Source organism: Nyctibius grandis, chromosome 1 (genome assembly GCF_013368605.1).
Source record: "Nyctibius grandis isolate bNycGra1 chromosome 1, bNycGra1.pri, whole genome shotgun sequence".
NCBI classification, from domain to species: domain Eukaryota; kingdom Metazoa; phylum Chordata; class Aves; order Nyctibiiformes; family Nyctibiidae; genus Nyctibius; species Nyctibius grandis.
Window position 1 is genome coordinate 61,995,816 of NC_090658.1, and position 25,643 is coordinate 62,021,458.

Below are 25,643 nucleotides of genomic sequence, written 5' to 3' on the forward strand. Positions count from 1 at the left end.
AAAAACATATTGAGTGATATGAAAGCCAATATTTATCATCGATGGCTGTAACATCGAGTTTTGTGAACCAAATTAAGACTCATTCCACAACATGCCGTAGCATACAATTAAAATACATTTCCTGAAAATTTCCCTAAGAGCTCTACTATTATCTATTTCTATTTAAGAACTGAGGTTTCTCAGAGCCTTCCATTCGTGGTCCTGCAAACACTTCAAATGTGCTTAATTTTATTCACATGAGCAGCTTCACTGAAGTAACTGCGATTACTTATGTACATAAAATTAATCACAGGCTTAAATGTTTGCGGCGTAAGGGCTCTGTAACAGCTTTCATTCATCTAAACATTCTAATTATAACCAATTCAGAACAGAGTTGATGCCACTGTCAACAGTAATAACGATAATCATAGATCACTAAATCAGAAAGTGCTATTCAAAGAAGGAAATATCACTGTCCCCATTTTACAGATGGAAAATCTGAAACACAGAATTGTTAAGTGCTTAATTTTATGTTTGCAAATGGTTTCCTGAATCCTGGTCCTGTGTCCTAGCTGCTAAAAAGATACACAGTCAGACACATAACATCATGGTGCAATCTTATTATTCTGTTTCTCAGACAAACGGCATTTAATGAGTCCTATATTTGTCCTAGACTTTAGATCGATACAGGATGCTAAAAAAAAAAAATCTTTTCTGTGAGAAAGCTGATGTAATGCAATCAGAGTCCAAGAAACTTCATTTCCGATGTTTTGAAATAAAGCACTGGGAAAAAAGATCCATTGTATAACTTCATTGAAGTCTATGAAGTTAAAACCAGAGATAAATTTGTATAAAAATGACAGCATTTCAATCAATAAACCCAAGTTATGCCATAAAATGTAATGAATTCTGTACTGTCAGAGAGATGGAACAGAGAGATGGAAAACTTCTCCAGGATAAATTACTGTTATTCAGATGCATCGGAATTTAAAGCTTCTATTTAAGTGTTTTTCTTGGGTACTTTCTGGTCTATAACATGGAGATAAAATGGAAGAAAGGCACGCAAATGGGCTTTAAATGTAAAAAGCCAAGATTTTGGTAAGGACATGGATATGTCTACCCCTTGCACAAGTACAAAACCCCAACTTCCTCACTTGTGTACCCTAGAGAACGTAACAGGGGGATCTTTAGAGATCTTTAAGCTGAGACTCCCTTAAAACGAACCAGCCACCACTCTACAGACTCCAAGAAGCTGGGTGAGAGGTGGGAATGAGAAGTCCACCAAAGGCAGTGGGCAGCTCTCAAGAAAGAGAGAGGCATGGGACAGCAGAGGGACCTCTGCAGGGGTGCCTCACCTGGAATTAGGGATCACGCTTTTGTCTAGGCTACAGACACAGCCTACGTTGTTCAATCCCCTATGGAACACAGAAGCCTCTGCTGGAAACTGTGGATCTCAGGGAGAAGTACATTTACTTGAAAGGTAGTTAGAAAGATTAGAGGGCTAAATTTATCTTGACAATTCCAGTTGATATAAGTAGGGGCAAGGGCCACAGCTTGCAGCTGGGGAGAGTCAGCTTAGACGTAAGGAAAACACTTGCAGGAGGTGGGTGGCACAGAACTGGAGGAGGTCTTGGGAGGTTTTGGAGGCTCAGTCAGGTGAGCCAGGGCCGACCTTACCTATTGTTGGTAACAGTCCTACTCTGAGTGAGGGACTGGACTGAGTGACCTCCCAAGGTCCCTCCCAGTCAAGATTCCCATGGTGCTAAGGGATATTGAAAGACATGGTTGCTCTGTGAAATCTGTGCTAGTAAATCCAAAGAATCAGAAGTGAAGTGCTGAAGAGAAGACACCAGGATCTGGCAGCTGAAGAGTTTTGTCCTGGGACAGGAGCCAAGCACTATCTCACTGGCAGAGGCTGTCCATCAGCTCATTAGAGGGAAAGGTTACCCGGTCCTCAGATGCAGAGGAACAAAATCCATGTTCTTGTCTCCACCGGCTTAGAAAAGCTGGGTTATTGATGTGAAGAGCCTGCGCCCTGGTGACAGACAGCACAGTCTTTATAAACACAGATCTCTTCAAGTCCTCCTAGGTCATGGAGTCCAGTCTATTGCAGGCAAACACTTTCATAAAAGCCTCATCTAAATTTTTTCCTCCAGTGCCTACCAGCAGGAATGGAGGAGGATTATGGCTCCAACAGCTCCCTACAGAGAAACATGGATTTGCATCAGTCCCTGCTCTGCCCTCTGCTGAACATATTTAACTCTGAAATAATGATATTCATCCCAGCTAAAGAAATCTGTCTGCTTCAAACAAGCTAATGTATGAAAAAAGAGATCCATTTAGTGGTGAATAATTCTGTTCAGGAAGACTGCAACTTTTGAAAACAGGATTCAACATTAACTCTTTTTGACAATAAAAGATGAGGAGTTGATTTATCAAGTGAGTTCAACAAGTGCTCATAATTGTGAATTTACTAAACCACTGACCTTGTACCAGTTCCTTCATTTGAAAAAAGGACCCAAATATGTATCTGCAAAGGAGGAATAAGCATGGCCAAACATCACAGATTGATTTCAGAAATAATCTAAGGTAAAGTAATATTTCTAGGAAAAAAGACTTATTTCTATTCAAAAGCAATCATAAGGTAGCACATTTACCAATTAATAAACTATCTAGAAAAAAAAAAATTTCAGCAATGACATTCCAGTGCATTTATGGAAAGATCTTTTCAAAAGCTATTACTCCTCATCTTTGAAACACTCAGCAGGAAACTGATGTTTAAGGTTTACACTGTTTGCTTTATAGGTCATGTACTACTTAAGAATAAAGTGGTATATTTTTCACCTCAGAGAGCTTATGTGCCTTCTATTAATCATTATAAACGTTATACATATTCACTGAGATGAAAGGAGACATCTTAGCTTTCCAAGATTTGAGGAGCTTGGTCACTTGTGTTATCCTTTTATTTCTACAGTGTCTTGAAGTCCTGCCGCCTTCCCACCATCTTCAAAAAGCCAATGAGTCACTTCACTGCCTTCAATCAACATCATTATTAAGTTTGACATTAGGACTTTTGACTACACTACCTGCATAGTTTATGTTATTATATTCCAGTCCTTTGCCCTAGGTGTAGATTTTACATCTGAAGGATAAAAAGTGTACATAAGGAGGATAAGAAGTAAGTATATGAACGATGTATGTTGATGTCACGCGAAGAGGAGAACTTGTTGTAAAAGACCACCAACAACGATAACTGAGAAGCCGCGAAGCCGAATCATGCTGGCACAGGCCATGAGCTAGATGAAGGATACAAGAGGGACAGCTTCCCCTCGAGCCTGTGGGCAGCCAGCAAAGGTTAGATCAGTTTATGGAAGACCCCGACTTTCCTACAAACACCCAAAGCTGGAAATGCCTGAACACATCTTATCCTAGGAAGGCTACTCGCCATAAGCAATGCTGATCTCTGTAGCTGCCTAGGAGACACTTTTCTGTTGTGAATGATCTCCAGAAATGTTGCGTGGCTGAAGCAGACATGAATTCATCACAGTTTTCCCAGGGCATGGTACACTTCAGCACCATGACGTTCATGTCAGCACAGACACATGCTCACACCTTCTCCAGGTAAGAACTTACAACTAACTTTACAAAAGCAAAATGCAACAAAAAACTATCCATCAGATCATTTCAAGCAAGTCTAATATAAATTTCCCTGAAGTAAATAGCTTTGATTCTGCTGGTTCCAGGCCTTTCCATCCGGAACACAGAAAGACGTTAAAAGCTTTGACGTAAAAGAAAATTCAAGATCAGAAAAAGAGGGCTACATTTATGTCGTAAGTTCTGTACTTTCACTTCTGTGTATTTTTACCCTTGGCAGTGAAAGTGGAAAGCCAGTAGAGGAACCTAACCTCATGACTGAACACTAGGAGTAATACAAGATAAATGGGGAAAAACCCCCACACCATGATGTCCTTATGCTATTCTTTTTCTAATAGAACCGTATTTTAATAGTTAACAGATCAAAATTCCTTGCTTGTAGTTTACTACTAGTAATTTGAGTCACTGGTGATTTAAAAAAGGTCAAACCTGAGTAATTAAGTAGCTAGCTACAGTGGGAGTATACTCAAAAGATTTTTCTGTAGAAGAACCCTCTACTGAATCTGAATAGTTTTAAGATTCTTTCTCATGTTAGTCCACATTCACATTTAGTCCCAACGACAAAGAGTTTATCAGACAGACTTTGTTGTAACCTAGTAGGGAATGTCTTACAAAATTGCTGTTTAATAATTCTTATCTGAATGGTGTTTTAAACAGAGCTTTGTGTTGTGTGGCCAACAACAACGCATGATATGAAAACCATGAATCATTTTAATTTAGTCTTACAGAGACTCCGAGCTGATAACAAGTACACTGGAATCAATGCTAATAAGTGAAGTTTAATTAGTTTATTCTTGTCACAAAAAATCTTGAGATCCTAGAGTAAAAAACACTTAGGCTGACATCCAAGAAAAGAAATAAGGCAGAATTTAGGTGTGTATGTCAAAAGCTGTGCTATTGGGAGCCTGAGAAACTCCGATCAGATGCTCCCTGACTCTGAAGGTACAGATGATGTAATTCATGACATTAAAACTATCTGAAATCTCTGCTTCTCTGTATGTAAAACAGCATCCTGGACTGGAATTTTACAGCAGAGTGGCTTTTGTGATGAAGTCAGCCTAGGAAGTTTCTTCTCTGCACTTCCATCTGCTCATTCCTGACCCTAAAAAAAATATGCCATCCCTTCAGTTGTAAAAATACAACTGTTCATCGGGCTTCATTGCAAGTACATCTCTGAATGATCCCACAAACGCCTCCCCCTTTCCACCCGCTTTCCCTTTTTAAGAGGTTATTTTTAATCTGGGCCACTTCAGTGATTTAGTCTTCAGCACAATCCTACAAACACTTGAAGCGTCAGGGCTGGGCGAGGAGCGGGCTGTGGCGTGGGGTGAGAGACGGTGACTGGGCAGGGCAGGCAGCCAACATCAACTTCACAGCTGCCCCTAGGACACTGGGACACTCCAGCCACGAACCTGGCAGCGCTACGCAGCCTGGCACATATCACGTGCCTGAACCTGGGTAAGCCCACAAAATAAGCATGCTTTTGCCTAGAGCATTCACAGGGTAGGTGGAAGAGCTGGGTTCCTCCCTCTTCCCAAACAAATAGCATTGAAATGTAGTATCCTTCCCTTCCCAAAGAAGAACACCCTAGCCAGAAGCAGGAGTCACGGTCCTCTGCAGAAAGTAGTTTTAGAGCCATATAGCCGCAAGCAGGAGAGAGAAGACCAGGAGGAACATGATGCTGTACTCGGGTAGCTAAGTTCGCTCATTTACAAATATATGGGAATTCATATACATCATGGGTGATGCAATGTGTATGGGCCTTCTGCAAGAAAAACAGTCGCTGTACTTTGCATGAGAATGTACAATATCACTTGAATCTTTCTCATACTAAAAAAAAGAAATATATCAGGATTGCAATGTTATTAAACCTTCTGAATGAGTAGCCAGAAGCATTTTTTCTTTCCTTTGTCTCTCCCCATCCCCCTCACCAGCATCATTCTCCACAACTGATCTAATCTTGCCAGAACACTGGGATATACATTGAAGGGATTCTTTCTCACGTCGGGGTTGTTAAGTACAACACAGTATCGGCAGAGTGGCAACTCCTCTTCCTTCCCCACCCCTCTGGGTGCTGCACCTTTCATGTTGCAACCCCTTTTCCCACCCATTTGCCTCTCAAGACTCACCCACCTGCACGACACTTCTGCCCTGGATCCTCATCAAGAAAATCAAGGCATAGAGCAGCCAGACGAAGGAATGGTCTGCCTCCAGCCTCTCCTCCTCCCCACCGCTGGTGAACATGACCAAGAGGGGAAAAGGCACAGAACCAAGTGCTCCACTGATACTGAGGTAGTACTGGCACCTAATACTTTCACCAGCATTGGGTATCTTGCAGTATTACCATGGTATCACTACATCACCCTTAAAGCATGTGAGGATAACCTTTTTTTGTAATACACGTGACTCAGAGCATTGCCACATCTAACCATAAATCAATTAAGAAACAAAACAGAAGATGCAATGGCTTCAGATCAAAGCTACCTTATGTGTGGATTTGGGTCTGAATGATTTCCATGCTTATTAACTACTGGTTAGCTAGTACAGTTATTTTTTCCCTTCTTCTCACTACCCCCAGCTGCCCTGCAGGGATGTGCTGCAAAAGTCATCTTGGTTCATTGAGACCTTGAAACCTCTTCTGACAGTGTTATGATTTTCTATACTGTCTTGCCAAAGGGCACAGAGTTGGAAGTCATGGTTTTTCTGCCAGCAAAATCAACATGTTTATGCAGCTGCATATTATCCCCATTTAGTGACAAGAACAATAACTCATCAACTTGCTATAGAGTATGGTAAGCTGCTTATTCCTGGAGCTTACTGGAAAAAAATCAAGACACTGCATGGTAAAATGTTTGACGTGGTCATTAAAAACCAGAAGTCATTCTGACACTATCAATGTCATTTTCAATAAATCTCTCAAATTCTGTAATGTTATATCGAGTTTTTCTGACCAGAACCAGATGGAAAGACAGATCTTTTTTCTTTCTCCCTTTTTATTTTCTACTTGGAAGGGAAAAAATGCAACTAATCCTCAGTGGATAAACTGGCAAATGGGAGAGCTATAATCTACCTCCAAGCAGCACAACGAATTGGCATCTGAATGCTTTCGCCTTGCCATACATCTGGAGTTTAACTTTTGGGAAACTCTGTCATGAGCTAATTGACTTGATTGTGTTTTAATTAAATGAAAGGAAAAAGCTGAAGTTCAAACGTAGGCGGCTGAATGGTAGTTTCCATATGGAACTGCCAATATTGCAAAATGTTAATTGGACCTCCTGCTGGCAACGAGCTGAACAGGCTGGGGAGTGGCTACTTCAGAGGGATGCTGGCTGCTGCCTTGAGACAGCAGGAGGGGATCCTCCTGGGATAACCATGGCAGGAATGGGTATGACTGCCCGAATGCCTCCAGGTTTCTACAAGGACACACGCAAACACCTTTCGGTTTATTGGGAGTCACACATAGCCAAAGTCCAGAAAGGGCTTCAGGAGGCTGAACCCTGTAACTCCCATCTCACCACAAGCAAAACATTGCCTCGCTGTGTAAAGTCAAACACTGAAAGGGGTGGAAAATTCAGCTCAAAAGGCCATATTCTGTTCTGCCCTTGTGATGAGCCCCTGCCTAAGCTCTGTAAAAAGCACAGGTGCTGCTGCACAGGTAGTTACGAGGGAAGGAGGGGAGCCTATGCTCCCCTGAAAGCCATTAGCACGGATGCCCAGGGCTCCACATTTCAGACAAAAAGTCACATGGCTCAGAGGGACGCCCAGCCACACTGTCCTCTTCTGTAGTGCGCAGAAAAGGAACATGATCAAAGTCCCAGGCAATGGTGCTGTCTCCTACATGCATTTATTCTAGTTCTCTTTCTCACCTGTACAACTGGGATTAACTTGCTCAGAGCCTGAAAGAGCTTGTTTAGCTGTCTGTCTCCTAGGTAGGAAGCCCTCGCCCTGCAAGACACTGGTCCCCAGCAAGCAAGGAGGGGACTTTACCTTGGCTTCCTACTACCTTACACAAGAAACAGCAAATAAAACAGTGTTAACTTTAGGGCTTGAGACATGCTTGCCACTTCACTGGGGTAAAGCACAAAGGACCTCTTTGCTTTAGAGTTACCTTAAGTGTTGCTTTTTTTTTTTTTGGTCGCAATAACCACATCAACTTCAGTGCTGGTGGTTGTTTTGTCAAGTCACAGGCTATCACATTATCACATCAGTTACCACAAGCTGTCTCCTGCTAATGCAACCCAAAGGCAGATAACACTCTTGTAAGGTGCAGCTTCAGAGTTACTTCACGGCATAGTTTCACTCCCTTTGGGTTAATTCTACAGAAAAAAAGCAAAGTTATGGTTGTACGGCACTCTGTAGAGACACTGGAAATACCCCAGGCCATACAGCTAGTCAGGGCTTCCCAGCCTGACTAAATTACACCTCTCATGCAGGAACCTGTGCAGAGCTCTTGTCTGCTACATCTATGTTGGCATGTGAGCTGGGGGGGTTCTACCACGCATCAAGAACTGCAGTTATACCTCTACCATCACACCACCTCTTTTCTCACCTATTTCTTGTGTCAAAATGCACTAGGGGTTTGCTTAAGGGCTGAATAAAAATAAAGACTTGACCTTATGCTTGTAATATGCCCACAAGCATGTGTTTGCAAACTAACTGTTTACATTTTGGCACTATGCAGTCCTTATTAGAGCACCTGCACTACTTCTTCCTCCTCAACCAAATGTTTAATTTCCACCCTTTTGGCTTCCTATGAAAGGAATAAGCAAATGCTCAGCAACCCCATTATACAGGTTTGAAAGTGATTTGACTGAAAATCTTGCTACCTCCTCTCTGACCTGAACACAGCTGGCTCCAACCAGAAGGAAAGGGATCATAGGTTTAATGCAGGCTGCTTATTCCTTTTTCTCAACACCGATACTTGAGCGAAAAGCAGCAAATGGAAAATTTCCAGACAGTTACATTTTCCAGATATATGAAACATCAGGTCAAAGGTCAGATTCTGGATCCAAGCAACTTCTCCACAAAAACGGGGGGGGGGGGGAAAATCCAGGCACAGTAACTGAGATGTGGGAAGAGAGAAAAAACAACTTAAAGCAGTGTACATAAAAGAGCAACCAAACTGCTTTGAACAGCTGAAGACTGAAAAATAATGCTTCTTGTGTCAGAATTAAGGGCTAAATCTCCTTAAGTACATTGGTATAGATTTCTATTTATAGTTTAAAAATCTTTTTGGATAATTTTGTAATTCACCTAAAAGTAAGCTGCACGTACTCATCTTGTGAAATTCTGTAATGATATTTTTAAAACTAGAACTACAGAACTGGAAATACTTCCTTACTGACTTTTCTTGGTATAGTCTTAATACGGGGGAGAAAAATAACTATAATAAGTTTACAATAAATATTTTTAGCTACAGGCAAGTGGTAAAACTTCCCAGCAGATACTGGCTAGAAGTGTGAAAATAAATTGAAGCGAGCACATGGCCCTGCTCCTTTTTGGTAATAAACAGGAATTAAAACATTTTTGTGGTAGTTAATAGGTATGTAATACTGATGCTGAGATAAAACTGGGCAGGGCGTGTCACAGAGAAGCCTTTGGCTCTGTTCTCACTTCTCCAGCTAGCGGCAAAGTTACCCTCTGTCTGCCCCAAACGGGCCAGGAGCCCTTGGATGCCCTCTCCCAGCAGCAGCAGTGCCCACTCAGGCAAGGGAAGGCAGGGAGGGGAAGGTCAAGACCCTTCTGGTCCCCGATGCCGGCTCATCCTGACAAGGGAGCAGAGGCGATAGGTATGCCATGTCGCTGCCCTACTGGAACGTGCCATCCCTGCTGTTCCCAGAAGCCTCACAAGATGAGAAATACAGTCTGCAGGAATTTGGGGAAGGGGAAACCAAAAGACACAAGGCGAACACAAGCCCCGTAGTCTAATGCAAACTGATGAGTAGCCCCTGTACCATCAGCCTGCTAACTCCCAGGTAGGTCTAGATGCTCACCTGTAACTCCTCTTAGGAGCCTGTTTGTCTTCAGAGAGTGAACCAGCACGCTCTCAGATGGCCCTATCTACTCGCTATCCGAGCTGAGTCAAAAACCTAGCAAAACGGTCACAGTACGGCCAAAGTTACTCTGGGCTGTTTCTGGCCGCTCCCCTCTCCATACCTAAGCAACTGCAAGCCTGGGGCTGCTTCAGATCTCAGCTGGCTGGTTCCTCTGGAGGCATACACCACCCCAAGGGAGGGATTGTCTCTGCTAACAACTCGCCTACACTGCAGCACCAGCTAAAGGACCCATCTGCTGATCCCTCTCCGACGCCCTTTGGCTGTTCACTCAGCGTACCTGGTAAGACAGAGGTGTTTCCCCGCAGCTCACTGGATGTGTCCCCAGAAGCCATCACTGCTGTCAGCGGAGGCAGCATGCAGGTACGGCTTGATAGAGATGCTGCCCACACACGCAGGTTTCCAGTCATCTCAGCCTGTGTTTTCTCACCACCACGGTGAAAACATCAGCTGAACCACCAACCACGCCGGTGACCATTTGTGAGGCTGCACTTTATCACTGCACTGAGCCAGAAACAACATTTTGCCTAGGCTTTTAAAACCGAGTCAGTTCCCACTACTGACACAGAGGGTCAGGCAAATAGTTTTGCTGACCAGGCTGAGCTGGGTTGTGTGGCATGAAGCTGAGGCAGGAACAGCACAGGAGGGGATGGGGGAGAAGCTTGGGAAGAGATGAAAGACTTCTACCATGAAGCCAGCACCTGAGCTTACTGCCAGCGAGTGTGAGAGCTGCTCCTCACAGCAGCAAGCCCCGATCCCTTCACCATATCCAACACCAAAGCAATGACCCCCTGAAGTGCTAACACCGTTGGCTATTTTCCTCTTCCCCATGAAGGAGGCTGGGGAAGGAGGTACACATCTCTCCTCCCCATCTCTCCTCCCCACTGCTCCATCCCAACTCATTCCAGACCACCCTTGCTAAATACAATTCTGTATGAACGTTACACATGTGCTTTCCCTTTATTATTACTACCTTTAACCAAATCTTCCACAATTAACACGTTTATACAACTGAGAACAGGTTTGGTTTTGTGGGCTCCCACCCCAACGCTTCCTCACACTTAAGTACTTTAACAAGGAGCTCTTGGTCTACAAATAACAACATTTATGCACAAAAAACCTTAGGAGCAATTTGATCAGTCATATAACTATATCTCCCATACGGGACAGCCTGGAGCTTGCTGTGCTGCCTTTTAAAAGTGACATTTTCTTTTATACTGGCACCACTTCAACACCTTTTTTCTAGTACAGGAAACAGCATATTGCACTTGTCCAAATGTGTGTAAGTCAAACCTGAAGCAAAAAGTTTCTTTTTGTGACCCCGCTGGCCTCAGAACCCCGCTGGGGAGGTCAAGGACACTTTTAAATCCAACCAGCAAATTTCTGAGTGTTGCTGTCATTGCAAATGTTTGTACAAGCTATTAGCTCTGCAGTCTTTGTAGAGAAAACTGTGTTTATTTTTAAGTTCAGTTTTTTAGCTGCCTTTAAAATGTTTGTCTTTGTTGCTAGATACCAGCTTGGATAAAGAATAATAATAAAACTCCAACATGCTCAGAAGAAAATGATTAAACACAGTTCCTCTCAGCCAAAATGCCAATTTGTCAAGTCTAAAACCAGAGCATGTAAAAATTGTTCCTATCACTCTGTACCTATAACATCACAATTCTGAATACAGTCTAAGTCATCTGCTTTGCTATGAGGAAATGGGAGTTGCCAAGCTGCAGATGACTTTTATTCCGCATCATGTTTCATTACTCTCTCCAACCCCGGCTGCACAGCAAACAGCTGTTTTATTCCCTGTATCTTGTTCTTTATTAGGGACAGGGTGGGGAAAATCAGGCACAAGCTGACATATTTGTCAGCCCAGCTGCTCTTCCTTTGCCAATTTAAACTCAGATGCTCAGAGGCATATTCATGTAAAAGGACACAGGTCCGTGTGCAATTTGTGATGGCATTCAGTTATACTTCAAAAAAACAGCGTGTTCCCTTTCCTACACAATCAAGAAATAGTAATTCTATCAAGCAAGCTGGTTGATATCACTACAGCAAACCCCAGTGGAATTATAGTACGATCTTTATGCAGATTTGAAGGCTGCATTCATACACATTTTGGACTTCAGTTTTTCCATGGAATCTGTGTTTATGGAAGCAAGGCACGGATAATCAAAAAGCTTTGGCTGGAAGAAACTGCAAATGAGAAAGCTGATCCCCCTCAGCTCAGCGCCCCGGGATGCCGTGCCGGGAGAGTGCCTGGCTCGCAGCATACCTGAGGGGTGCAGATGCTTACAGAGGTGGGGTTGGATACCAGGATCCCACCTCCCTGTGGGAGGTCCAGCAGCGCTCTCCTTTTAGGGCCAGGCACCAGCCCAGGACTAACCAAAGCGTCAAGTCCTCCTGGGAGGGAAAAGGGCTAAAGAAAAGGGCTTGGTGAGGCCTCGGGTGGGGAGACGTCATCTTATTGTCAGAGAAGGCACAGAAAACACGCTCAGCTCTTCCAGAAGATTCCTCCCTTAAGGGAAAACAACTGCTCTGTAAGAGCATCATCAACATGGCAGATATATAATTGATACCTTAATCTCCCCACTTGTTTGTCTCATGCTGTATTTGAGGTCCCCACTTCTCCCCTGCTCTCTGTTAATAATGAATGACTGTATTATTGCAGTGCTTCAGAGGGCTGGTCATAGATCAGGACCTCTTTGTGACAAGAGCTGTACAAACAAAAACTGTAAACAGCGTTCTTGCTCCAGCTCTAAATATAAAATGAAAGAGAACAGCCTGAATAACAGATTCCAATTTTTCATTGCCACCTGCTCAGTTGTTGCATTTTTAAGAGTTTTTAGCTATCCAAAAGTCCGTACGATTTTGTTTACAGCATGTCCTTTTCTAACACCTCTCTCATGCAGACATTGGCATTGAGCGATCATAAAATACATTTTTTGTCACCTGTACGCTAAAATAAAATGTCAACTTGAACTTCTATGTGCCAGTTTAAACCAAATTGTTTTAGCTGGAGCTCAGCGAGCATCCCTCAGGCCTGAAAGCAACTACCCACAGAAGAAATACCAGACCCCATCTCCCCCCGCCAGCACATTTCAGCACTATACTATCACAGAGCCTAACAACATCCGTGCGGTACTTCGCTTCCAAGCACATCATCAGTCAGAGTTTCAGACGGCGCCAGCGGTGATGCCTGTTTGCCCATCCAGGGGATCTGAGCCCACCCAGCTACATCAGCACGCACCACTGCACTGCTGTCTGGGAACACCGTTCCTTTTCCTACTCAGCCAGGCACAGTTAGGGAGTTAGCAGTCATTGCCACCCAACGAGAAATTTTATGTCTTCCAGTTACCATTAAGATGTATTCAAGCATGTCCTGAATCAGATAATATATTGATTTATTTACTTTGTACAAAACCCAATATGGATGTCTACAATAATTTAGCCTACTTTAGCCAGATTAATGCTGACAGAGGTCACTCTCACTGTGTGGAATAACACAATTCACTGTATTTCGTATTTTCTTAAAGACTCTCGTTAAACTCAAAAAAACCCCCAGTTTTCATTAAAAAGAAATTCTTTAAATTATTCTTTATGACTGCAGAGGTAAACCAGGCTACATGACCCTTGAGTAATTACAAGCCCGAATACAAATGAAAACACTAAAATGGTTTACTTTAAACATTGAATGAAAGTGAAGTCATTCTCATAATTATTAGGATTTAATGAATTTTATGATTACTCAAATTCTGTGGTACCTTTGTGAGCACCATGATCATGCTGATACAGATGAACTGACCACAAAAGCTTTAGTGTTTAGCTGTATGCTTAAAAGTGCCATAGTAAGAGCTTGATTAAAAAAGGAAAGGTGGTGCAAAAAGCCCGAATATGACTGGCAAGCCCTGTACCTATCGCTAGCAACTCCAAGCAGCAATGGAAAGTCAATATCCTCCCAAGTAAAGTATGTACAGCATCAGGGTTCACCAGATTCATCTTTGGCTTTATTTAAGCTCTGTAAAGTTTTCTTTTTTAAACTACTACCAAATGTTTTCCTAGAGAGGGAACATTATGTGACAGAGCGCTCGCCTGTTCCCAGCGGTCCCTGGGAAAGCGAGCCATCCCTTAGGAAAGCCCACAGGAATACTGCAGAAATTCCTGCTGGCAGTATTTTCTCATCCTGACTGTTTCTCGTGCTCTCATCCTGGGCTTTCTGCAACTCACCCAGCAGCTGATGCAACCAACAAGGGAGAGAAAGGGCTATTTATCCACTCATTAAATAATCTATCAATACATGGATAGAGTCTCCCACACAGAAACGAGAAGACGCTAAGTTTCCACTGGTGGTCTTTCCATAGGAGGCTTTCTCCAGGGGTGTGCCCAGAAGCGGGCAGCCCATCCTGGCAGCCAGCACTCGCTTGGGTCCCTGCTCAGCGGCCCCCAAAACAGCATTGCTGCGAGGATCCAAGGAGGGAAAGGAAAGCACAGAGCCCACGGATGATGGATGCTCTCACCCACGTGCTGGCGGACGGCATCTCTGGGCTGGCAACGAGGGTCCAAACCTAGTCCCCATGCACTTCCGCAAGGCACGATATCTTCGCAATCACCCTTGTAGTGCTGCCTCGACTGTGTGGTTTGAAGCCCATTCAGCTCCAACCTCGATCAAAGGAGCAGAGTGCCCTCCTGCAGCCCCTGCCAATTCACCTCCCTCAGAAAACACCTTCTGGAAAACTCTCTTTGCCATGCTGAACAAAGCTGTCACGTAACTCCACCTCCAGCAAAACATGCTTTGTATAAGAGTAGGTTTTGAAATAGAAAGAGGTTAGTAATTATTCTTTAAAAGTGCGCCTTCAAGCAGCTTACAAACAAATGACGGCAACTTTCTCGAGCTTAGGGGAGTGGTTGTGACACTTTGGAAATGAAAAGAAGTGATAAAGGTTCAGTCACTTTTCTTGCCTTGAACAAGGTTTATAATTTTCCCTAAACCTCCCTCCCATTCTTGCAAACATTCAAGTACTCGGCACACATATTCAACATTTTTAGACCCTGCTCTCACTTTTCACCCTAGCTGGATGCTGAGCTCCAGGAGGGAGCAGCAATTTTCACCCTGGGAGGGACTCAAAAAGGCACCGGTGCCTCACACCACACAGCTCCAGCCCCACGCAGGCATTGCCCGCACGTGGCAGCCGCTGAACTGATGGCAGCCCTGTCTGCTCCCTTACATGCAGCGGGTACAGGAGGACATCGCCGGCTACTCATACCCAACCTTTCACAGAACATGCTCACAGAAGCTAAGGTATTTCAGGGAAAAACCTGAAATCGTGATGAAAACTTACAGAAGCAACGTAAGTAAAACTGAAGATTTCTATATTTGACAGATTTTCTGTATACCAATACAGATGTGTGATACAAGGAATGTAGGTAAGCACAAAAGCACAGCCTGATTCAGGTTAAAAAAAATTGCTAGAAAAGCATCATTAACCTTCACTGAATATTTTCTTGTTCTAGAAGGAATAAAATTAAATTAAAAACAACTGTTAACTGGCTCTTTTTTTTTAAAAACTTCTGTATAAGATCAGGAACAACACACTAATCTTGAATAGCAGAGGTATGCATGATGTAACTAACTCAAAGTTTTTTTGGCAAACCTTATGACATTCCATGCTTTTATGAATTGCGGTCACTGGGAACCAGTTCTATAAGAATTTTCACTTAAACCAAAACTCTTCAGTTTCGTGTTTGTGAACATGTATATCGCCCATATCAACAGGGCCATATGTCGCCTCGGCATTTTAAAGGCTGCCCTACGGGGTTCAGAGGGGCATCAGCAAGAGGAGGAGCAGCCCGGCTGAGCACCCAGCCAGCACGGCAAGTCAGCCGATGCTGGAACAGCCTACTGAGGGGTTGGGTCCATGGACTGTATGGGGATCCCAGGGAAAACATGATCCTGCTTCAGGCAACACCAGCACTGAAGATGATGAAGAACATTCAGATGTCACTCCAAAGCTCCCAATCCAAACAGCCTCCATCACCGACACTGCCTTCCTGCTCCAGTCAGCCCCTACGCTAATTTTAAACTTCTGTTTTTAACCCACTTGGGAATCAAAGGTTCAAGTGGACTTTTAATTATCTTTCATCCCAATACTGAATTCTAAGGTATAATTGCATTTTGGGAGAAGTTCAGCTTTGAGAAAAATTAAGAAGAAAAAAATAATGAATAATTAAGAAGAAAAAAATTAATGCATTACTACAGTACATACATTTTCTTCACACGCAGAGGAAGACAAATGACTATCTTAATTTATTCGTGTGTTAGGAATACCATGGTTTATCACTAATACCGCACACTTTTATGTAGACCAGCGCCGCAGCAAGGGCCAAAGGGAGGGCAGGCGCCGGTGGTCAGGTATGGCTCCTGGCAGGGGTGCAGAGCAAGCCCCAGCTGTGGCTCACAGGGATGTGCAGTTCCTCCCCACTGCCGCAGCAGCACCCTGAGGTCAGCACCTGCTCCCGGGGAGGTGGCTGAGTGCGGGAAAACACAAATACGAAATATAACGTGGCTCTTGCTATTTGCGCAGACGAAAGCTCCTCATTACAGTAAGTCTCTGGAGGCTGTGGCCCTACAGGCTGGCTCTTGGAAAGGACCTTTGCTTCCACAAAATATTTTGATGACCCACACATTTCACAACTAAAACAAGCCAGAGCTTAAATCCAGAGCTAAAGGTACAGTGGTAGAATATTGTCCTTGGTGTGCTTCGGCCAAGCTGTGGAAGAGAATGTAATCGGAATTTTATATGAAGTCACGGTACTTTTCTGGGGTGTATCTGGATGTTGTTTTTACAAGCACAAAACTACCTGCCAGTAGGAACAGGTGAGTAATCTGTGAAAGTCCTGGAACAACAGTAACTAAAACACATTAGTGTAGGTTTTTGTGCGAGGAAAAGTTCTCATCAATAATTTCACTGACATGCACTTCGCACTTTAATATGGGTGTCTCTCTTCTCAGGCAATTATAGCAACACTGGAGGAAATGCAGGGCTGTATCCACAAAACCGAAGGATCCCACTTACGTTTTACAGCACCTACCCAGAACTGAGGAGACCCAGAGCAAATCCTTGCTATCGAAGGGGATCTTAACCTACTCCTACACTAAACTTACCTTATTCTACTACCAGAGAGTTCTGGGGAGCGTTGCTCTATCTCTCAGCTTCTCTCATGTCCACTGACTTCAGGTACCCATCCTGCAACTGCAAACAGTTCTTCATGTCTAAACCATATCATTGCTACCAGAGCTCTGGCTTCTCCATTTCAACTGATAAGAGATGAGAAATGTTTTGAAAAATTGTCAGAGTTTTCTTGAAAATTGTGCTACAGAAATTTATAGCAAAATATAACGTAAATCATAATCTGACGCTAAAAACTTTTGCAAGTATATGTGATTGTACACGTATGTGTATCTCTCAGTGGGACTTCATCCATAATTCTTGGGTTAGAAAAAAAAAGTTCCTGTAAATATGTCAGAAAAAAAAACATCAATACGATACCAACAATAATTGCATTGAGATATACTAATGGTTGGCTTTCTCACATAACTTCATAGCAAGCTGCTGGGCTAGAGCAGGCTACTGGAAGTCCTCGTAAAAGACTTTTCACTTTGCTACCTGTCTCCTTGAAGGGTCACCTCTTGCACCACCTCAGCACTACTTGAACTTCCCTCCTCTCTCACCCCAAACACACTCCTTTCTTTTCACACCTCAAGAATGACATTTTTTGTTTGTCTCAAAACTTTTGCTACCACTCTATATGTTAAAAAAAGCAGGAAAAATAGTAGGTGCAAAGACTGAATTATAAAGCAATACACAGAGTAAGACAAAATAAACCTCTCTAGATTTGCAAATTTTCCCCACATTGACATCTGGGCATGCAAGTAATCCCTTAAACCAGAAAGAATGGGCTTCATGCTGGTATTTTTTTTTTAATGAGATTGAACTGCCTGGTATTTATTTGTTTTTAAGAAATGGTTAATTTAAACAGCAGTGCTGCATCTGTTCTTCCCCCACTCTCCCCTCACTCCTCTGTGGAATTTACTGCATAAAAAGTAAAAAAAAATAAACTGAAAGTAAGAAACCTCTGGCACAAGGGTGTATCAATTCTTAAGGGGTTAAAAAATCCCTGGTCTGTGCCACCAGACACCTCTGTACTGACGAAAAAATACCAGGGGCTCAGTTCTGCCCTGCTGGCCTATATCCCCTGAAACGAGCCCTCAGGGAAAAAACAGGTTGCCAAATATGCTAAACAGCAGCATTCCCATCCAGGGACTGTCAGAGGGTAATGATGTTATCTTCGAAACCACAGGCAGGCAGGGTCTGAGGAGGCTGCTCCCCTCAAAAGGCTAAAGGAATAGTTAGCTACAGCAGCGGGTTAACTCGCTACCTGTCTTCAGCTGCACTACTCCACCGAGGTGAACACGCTAATGAAGGGCTTTTTTTTTTTTTTTTTGTTCATCTCATCTTCTGGGGATGTTTCCTGCAATGTTTTTCTTCTGTGGTTGAGGAAACCCTGCATGCAGTGTAGGCTGAGCAAGAGAGAGAGAGATGTTTTCTCTACAAACAGATCCCTTAAGAACGACTGGTTGAAAGGTACAAACACAAAAATCCACGGCCTGACTCTGTTCATTTGTGCTCACTTAGTTCCCTGGTCTATGGCTTTCAGGTCTGGCGTGCTCCATCTGTAGTGAGGAGAGGGGATAACAATATTTAACTACCACACAAGACCCTTCTCAGGACTGATTAATGCTCACAGAAGAGTTGAGAGTTGGGAGACACGAACCCTTCCAGATCATGCCAGGGTGATAAGCTGTGGCCTTTATTCTGACACGCTAACAGATATTGCTGATTTTGCACTGAAGCAGTTGGGAAAGGCTTGCACGTCAGCAGGGCTGAGCTGAGGAGGGGGGTAACTTCTGTCTAAGGGAAGGCAGGCATCGGTAGGTGCATCTTCAGCCACTGCAGCCATTTCCAAGCTAATTATCAGTCTATGCATTAGATACAGCGTGTCGTGCTGTACATCGAGTTTTGTGTCCAGCTTCTCCTGCTAACTAGAGAAACCTGCAACGTCCCAAACCTTTGCTTAATCGTTTAACAGGTATTGAAAATAATGCTTAGCTTTTGGATACTTTCTAGTGGCCTAGCTCTGTAGTCTCAAGGGTTTTTTCATTGTTCATGGATGACAGCTGGAAAGGTACATTCTTTTTTCCTCCTCTTCTCCTTTAAAAAAGACATGATCCTAGATATCCAATACCGACATTAAATACTTTCTCTTCAGCACATTTTTTATTATGCATTTCAAAGTAAGCTACAGAGTTTCCAGGTGCGTTAAATGTTTCAGAAGCAAACTCTGTCTTGCTGGGTCTGGCTGAAATGCGCCCTCCTCGCCTCCAGTACTGATGGGAAAATTAAATCAGCAGGAGGAGCAGAGCCAGAGGGGAGTTAAGAGAGGGGTGTTGCTGTAAGTGTCCAAGATATTTGTTTTTTCAGTTTCAGGTCTCTGTAAATTCCCCCAAACTTTTCAAACAAAAACTTTCTTCCTCTCTTCAGAATCATGTTCTCTCTGTAACACGACACATTTACATGATGATATTGTCCAACAAAAGGTTTTAAAAGCCAAGCATCATAGTCACATAGTTTCTGCAGCACTTTGTAGTTAACATATCTCTCTTTTTCCTCCTGGCTCATGTTCTGCTACTCTCTACAACTTTCTCCTCCACTGAAATATAGAAAATTTTTCATTTCTGCTTGGTCCTTGTCCAGCTCTTGACAAGCTGGCTTAATCCACAGTCTTAGTTGTCCATTTTATTGTTCACTCCCTTGCACAGACACAGTCTCTTTCATGTCTCACCATGAAGCCTTCTGTATTTCTTCCATACCCTATTTCCTTGTGTCAAAACCAGCAATATTCAAGTAAGAAACAACAATAGCATCTTCTTCCCAAGAAACCAAATCTGGTGTCTTCTTACAAGAGTCAGACCACCTTCTAAACTTTTCACTTCAAGAATTTAAGCTCAGGAGCTACTCTGCAATTAGTGCAATTTTTTAAAATCACATACAGATTTTTAATACTAATTATTAATACTAATATTTTCCTTTTTATCAATCACTTCAACAATTCATCAGAGGAGGAGAACCATGCATCGTAATATAGTGTGTAGGACAAGAAAACCACTACACCCTTCTCTGTATCAACATAAAAGAGGCCAGATTAGCAGTGCACTAGAATACTGCTTCACATTTTCAGAACAAGAATATTGTTAGCATCTGTGCCAAAACCAACACTTCCTCCCCCTCAGAAATGCAATAAATCTATAAAACTCCAAGAAACAAACCAGTAATCTTCAGACACATTGAATGAATTTACAGGAAAGGAAATACACAGCCAGTTTTGAATTATTACCAATGAAATAAATTATAACACATTATATATGTATAATTTAAACATGCCCAATTTCTTGGCAATGAACTGTTTCGTTTTTTTTTCTCCTTGTAAAGACAGCTAGTATCTAAAAATCATTTCTCACCAGCTTACAACAACTTTAAGTGGTTACATGAGCCAAACTACTTGACTGTATCCCACTGAATCTGTGTTTCATAAGCACGCAATGAAAGTATCATTTCTTTGTTGATTCTTTGTTGACTCGTCCAGGATCTGGGGGGAAAAAAAAGAGGGGCAAAAAAAGCCTACAGGAGATTCGTTTTCAGACTGGGTGACTTTATATTGGTTGTTATGACATAAATGCTTTAAGTAAGTTGATCTCTGGGGATTATAAGCAAGGAAAGCAACTGGTAGAAAAGTCACAAACCGGACTGTCCTTCACTGTTCACAGTCACCGCACCGTGACTCCATCATGAACTGCTATGCCTTTTGGCATCTGTGCAACCACACACACTGACTTATATCGGTATCTGAGACACATCAGCAGAGGCCACAGTGTGCTGAGGATGCAGACATGGACACTGGCACACGGCCCTGGCTTCCCAGCTCCTGGTTTGAGAGGGAAGACCATGGGTGCACCCAACTGCAGCAGGTTGAGCTCGAGTGCAAAGCCTGGCTCCTGTCGCTGTGGTTTGTTTCTTCAACATGCCATCCTCCCCAGTGCCAGGCTGCCCTCCCGTGAAGTTTCCTGGGCATTCACACCCAATTTCATTCATGACAAGTGCTATTTTACTTAGTTCAGCTGGCTACCGAACAGAAGGTGGGATCCAAATCGCTTTCTGTTGCCTGCCCTTGCTCTGCAGCCACACAGGCAGAAGGCAAGGAGAAGAGCCCTGTTTTCTTCAGCAGAAAAGATCAAGCGAAATGACAGTATTTTAGTGCGCATCAACAAAGTTCTGGGTTGCAAACCCCAGAAATACAACCAGGGGTGACAAATCCCCAGTCAAGAGTTAATTTTCTGAGCTGAAGCTTCAAGCATTAAAGAAAAATTCTTAAGCCTGGAAAAGAGTCCCTGTGCGCCTCTAAGCCTTGTCAGTAATGGCTTAAGCTGGAAATGTAAATTACATGATCACAGCAAAAACATCAAGTTTCATGGTCTATCACAGTTATTCTAATCGTGCAAATTACTTATTTGGCTTAAATCAATAAACATTAGAGATAGTTTATAGTCTAGAAATAATTCATGAAAAGTACTAACAATGTGATTTGTTTGCACAGAGCAGTAAAAGCCCAAGCTTAAAAGCCCAACCACCATCTAAGATCTCTGCACCATTCTTGGACTTTTACAGGGCAACACATTAAAATGTGCAGATCCAGAAAATAGAAAAAGGATTAGATAACACTGAAATAAGGACGGTCCATCTACATGACTAGGATTTGCTGTTTGGGCAGTTGGTCAGAGTGAAGACATCTTGCAACACTAATAAAAAAAGCACATTCTCAGGGGTGAGGGATGCAGGCTGATACCTGGGAACAGAACCAGTTTTGCTCACATAATTTCAAATGCTAGGACAGTTGTATCACAGTCTAATTCTGCTCAGCAAAACATCACTCGAATTCATACGAAACCAAAGCAGGAATCAGAGAAGAAAAATGCAACACAGCCCTTGCTGTTTACATCTTTTCATATTCACATTTTCATTTTCACAAAGCTATCATTGACACGGGATTCTGTATTAATACCCTGATCTGTCAAGTAACAAAGTGTTAAGACAATTTTACAGTATTATATGGAAAAGCATTATCCAACACACACTTAGTTAACCCTTTATCAACACAAAACAGATCGCAAGTCATTATCTTCACTTTTTTTCCTCATTTTACTTGCATGCAACGTAACAGCATACCCTAGACTCCCATACAATGATGGAGCAACCTAGATCCTCATTTCTCTCTAGCTTTTTTCCCCACTTACACTGATCATCACAGCCGTTCAAAGCAGTGTGAGAATGCAAAGGTAAATAAGACTTTCACTTTTGACAGAGACTTTATTTCCAAGCGCCTGAAAACCAAGTCAGGGACAGAATAAATCAATTCCTATGCAGCGACATTGTAAAAAGCCTATAAGCAACTCAAGTCTCTCATCAAATTTCCTAATAACAAGCCTCCACATGATGGACAGAGGTAATTGCATTGTCTGTACAGATTGTTAGTCCAAAACATTCTGTGGACTGCAAATAGGCAAGGTTAAATTGATTCACCTATCATAATATTTAAATTCAGAACAAAACAAGGGAGAAAAAAAACAAACCCAAAAGAGAGGACACCCAGCACTGCTACCCATGCCATTCTGGTCAGAGACAATGAGAAAAGAAAACAGTCCATCTTCACACCATGCATCACCTTGGTGTTTACGGTGACCTTCCCACCTAGTTCCTACTGAACCGTTTCTATCAGATAACACTGTAGGAAACAGCACACTCCAGAGCCCCACTGTAATTTTACATTTGCCCAAAAATACACTTGACAGTCATGGGGACTGTCCCCTAAAGAGGAATATAAATGACTGTATTTCATTCTTTGCCTTTGATTTTGTTTTGGGGGCATAAAATAAAATTAAAAAAAACCCTCACTGTCTGCCTACCTTCCCTGCCAATGGTTTGTACTCATATTTTCTTTCTCCTCCTTCTTCAGTTTTGCACATATTTTTAACATCAGTATCTTTACGTGGCTTGAAACTAGACCTGACTGAAGGCTTCTCAGTAGCGTTGGCAAAACTGAATTCTGTTGACTCAAGGGCACAGACAAAACTGAACTGCCTCCTTCCCCAACACACACCTATGCCCTGGCAGCAGCAGCCGGCCTCGGTCTCCAGGATCTGCGGGGGGGCAAAACGGGCCAGAGCCCCCGCTGCCTGTTACCAGAGTCATTTTATCGTCACCAGCAAACCACCTATGCCTAGCACTGGCCCTGCCCAGACCTACTCAAATGAAAATCCATCTACCACATTGTCACAATTCCCATGAAAAAAGCACAGGATTGGGAATCCATCTCACATCAACTAGACAAGGCAACAAATGGACCCTTCAGAAGTCACTTCTCTGTACGGGACTGAATGGCAGCTGGTTGGGGCATTGCTGTGTATCAGAAATATTCTTCTAGCCACTGTTACAATTTGAATACAATGGGTAGAAATAAGTTCTGGAAGCTGCCTGTTTGCTGAAGTGTTTTTTTCAAATCCATCAGTGACTGACCCAAAGCATCAAGTGCACTTTATTTTTTTAAATCATCATCATTATGTTTTAAAACAATAAACTAAAGTGAAAAGTAAATCCAAACCCAGCACTGATTCAGAAGTATTTTTCAGCAATGCTACTGTTTCTTCGTTTTTTTAAATCTCAAAAAGCATCAGCGTCCAAAATGAATAAAGGACAACGTTAAGTAGGTAAGAACATATAAAGATATAAATGTCCAAGTCTTTTCTGCTTTTAATAGGTGAGACTGCAATACAGCTCAAACACCGATGAGGACTTGGGAGCTCTTTGGTTTCCTCCTGGCTGTGCCCTAGGTGCACCGAGTGATCACAAGTTGTCCCACCTCCTTCTGCTCAGTTCTCCCACTTAAATCAACAAACATTATAAAAAGCACTGGAAAGTGTTTTGAAATCTCTAATGGAAAACACCACCTAAGGACAAGGTGATATTACCCAGGAGCGGCAAGAAGCTGAGGAAGAGAATCTAGGAAGGAAGGACAACTGATCCAAGGGATGGCTGAGATCCAACAGAGTGGGATCAGTTGTCAGTGGGGCTTAGCACGGGGGGCTCAGGAGCAAACAGCATCTCCCGTGAGCTTTTCATCTGGGGGAAGTATCGGCATGGTCATCTGAGAAGACAGCACTACACAAACGCAGCCGGCCCTGCCCATGCTGACGTCCTGGAAGCCAGCTTCATTCTCCTCCTGGTAGATGAGGAAGCTGATGATTAACACTGCAAACAGGTGATTAGTGGCTACCAAACATCAGTGCATGAAGGCATCTCAGCCAGCATGCCTGACCTGAAAGGTCACGTACCCTGGCAGCTAAATGAGGAGAATTTCTGGTCATCCTTGAAGCAGCCTCAGAGTGAGAAGAGGTGACACACTGACCTGGGACCTGTTGAGCACGAGGATTTATTTTCACACACACGTGTTCCTGTGGTTCACAGGCAGTTCCTAAGGTGTGGCTGGTACTCCGTGTCCTTACAAGATCTCTGCTCTCGGCCATGCCCCTTAGCGAAGGCTCAGATTGCAGCCTTCTCTGCAGCGAGTTATTGCTGCAGCTGAGGAGCTCAGTCTGGGCCAACCAACAGCAACTGCTGCGGCACCGGGGGCATGGTTTTGCTCTGGGAGATCACAGAGTATACGGCAGCACCCATGAACATGGAAATACATGTTATATTTTATAAATGTGTTATATTTAAAAGGCCGTACAATTTTTTCCCTATAAATAGTGATTCAATAGTGGTTCATTCCACACGCTCACACTTGGACCCTCACCAAGAGCACAAATCAGAATCGTTGTTCTGGGTGCTGAGACCTACACTTTCTGTAGTTGCTATTACTTTTGATATTTCAGCTCAAGACACACGAGGACCAATTTTTAAAAAGAGCTCTTGCAGTACCCATTAGCAGCAGGCAAATTTGTGGCTACCCATTCTGTCTGAAAACATGAGCTTTTTATTGACTAGGTATTTAAAATATCCACTCAATCAGCCCGAAGTCTGGGGCAAATTGCCTACTTAATTAACCCAAATTCTGGAGCTGTCACAATTGTAGCCCCATCTGACAACACTGGTAGGATTAGGAAAGAGTTTCCCATGCTCAAGATCCACAAGAACTGAAAAGCTTTGGATGTAAATTTAGCAGCAACTGAAAACAGAGTTCCTTTTGTACTTACAACTCTTCCATAACTTACAGAAGCATAAAGAAGGAAAAAAAAAAGGAATATGATTCCTAGTGCAGTATTACAAGGGTTCAGCCTCAAAGTCCCCAATCAATTGAAAACTCAGGAAAAAATAAGAAAGATGAGGCTCTCTGCCCAGAACTTCCTTTGTGGCTGTGGACAAGTCATTTAGGGCTTCACATCAAATGGGACTTGATGTCTCAGCTCAACATCTCTGCTTTCCACTCTTTCAAGTACACCAACAACTGAAATGACCAGGTAACAGGTGTGTTATGAGTAGCTCACCACACCTGTAAATGCTTTGAGATGCCCTCCTGTAAAGTGCAATGATGTCAAAGTTCTTCCACTTTTGAAAAGAAGAGAAGCTGGAGGAGAAAAATCAACTTCATTTTTTTTCCTCACTAAGAATTATTACTGTAAAGGCCTGTCTGCACATTCAGCTTTGTAGTGGACTGAGTCAGGATGAGAATTTAAGTCTATGGCTGAGTATCTCCATGTCCACATCCTCAAGAACAGAAGTGCTTGCTCCAGAACAGCACCCTCAGTAAGGCTCACAAGTAGCTACTACGGAAGAGCACTACTGGAATAACTTCTCT

The 25,643-nt window shown here is 42.9% G+C and overlaps 1 protein-coding gene across 3 annotated transcripts in view; it reads right to left on the bottom strand.

Annotated features, from left to right (window-relative positions):
• PHACTR2 (phosphatase and actin regulator 2) overlaps nucleotides 1-25,643 on the bottom strand; it is a 124,536-nt gene that overhangs the window by 62,807 nt on the left and 36,086 nt on the right. The window lies entirely within an intron of this gene.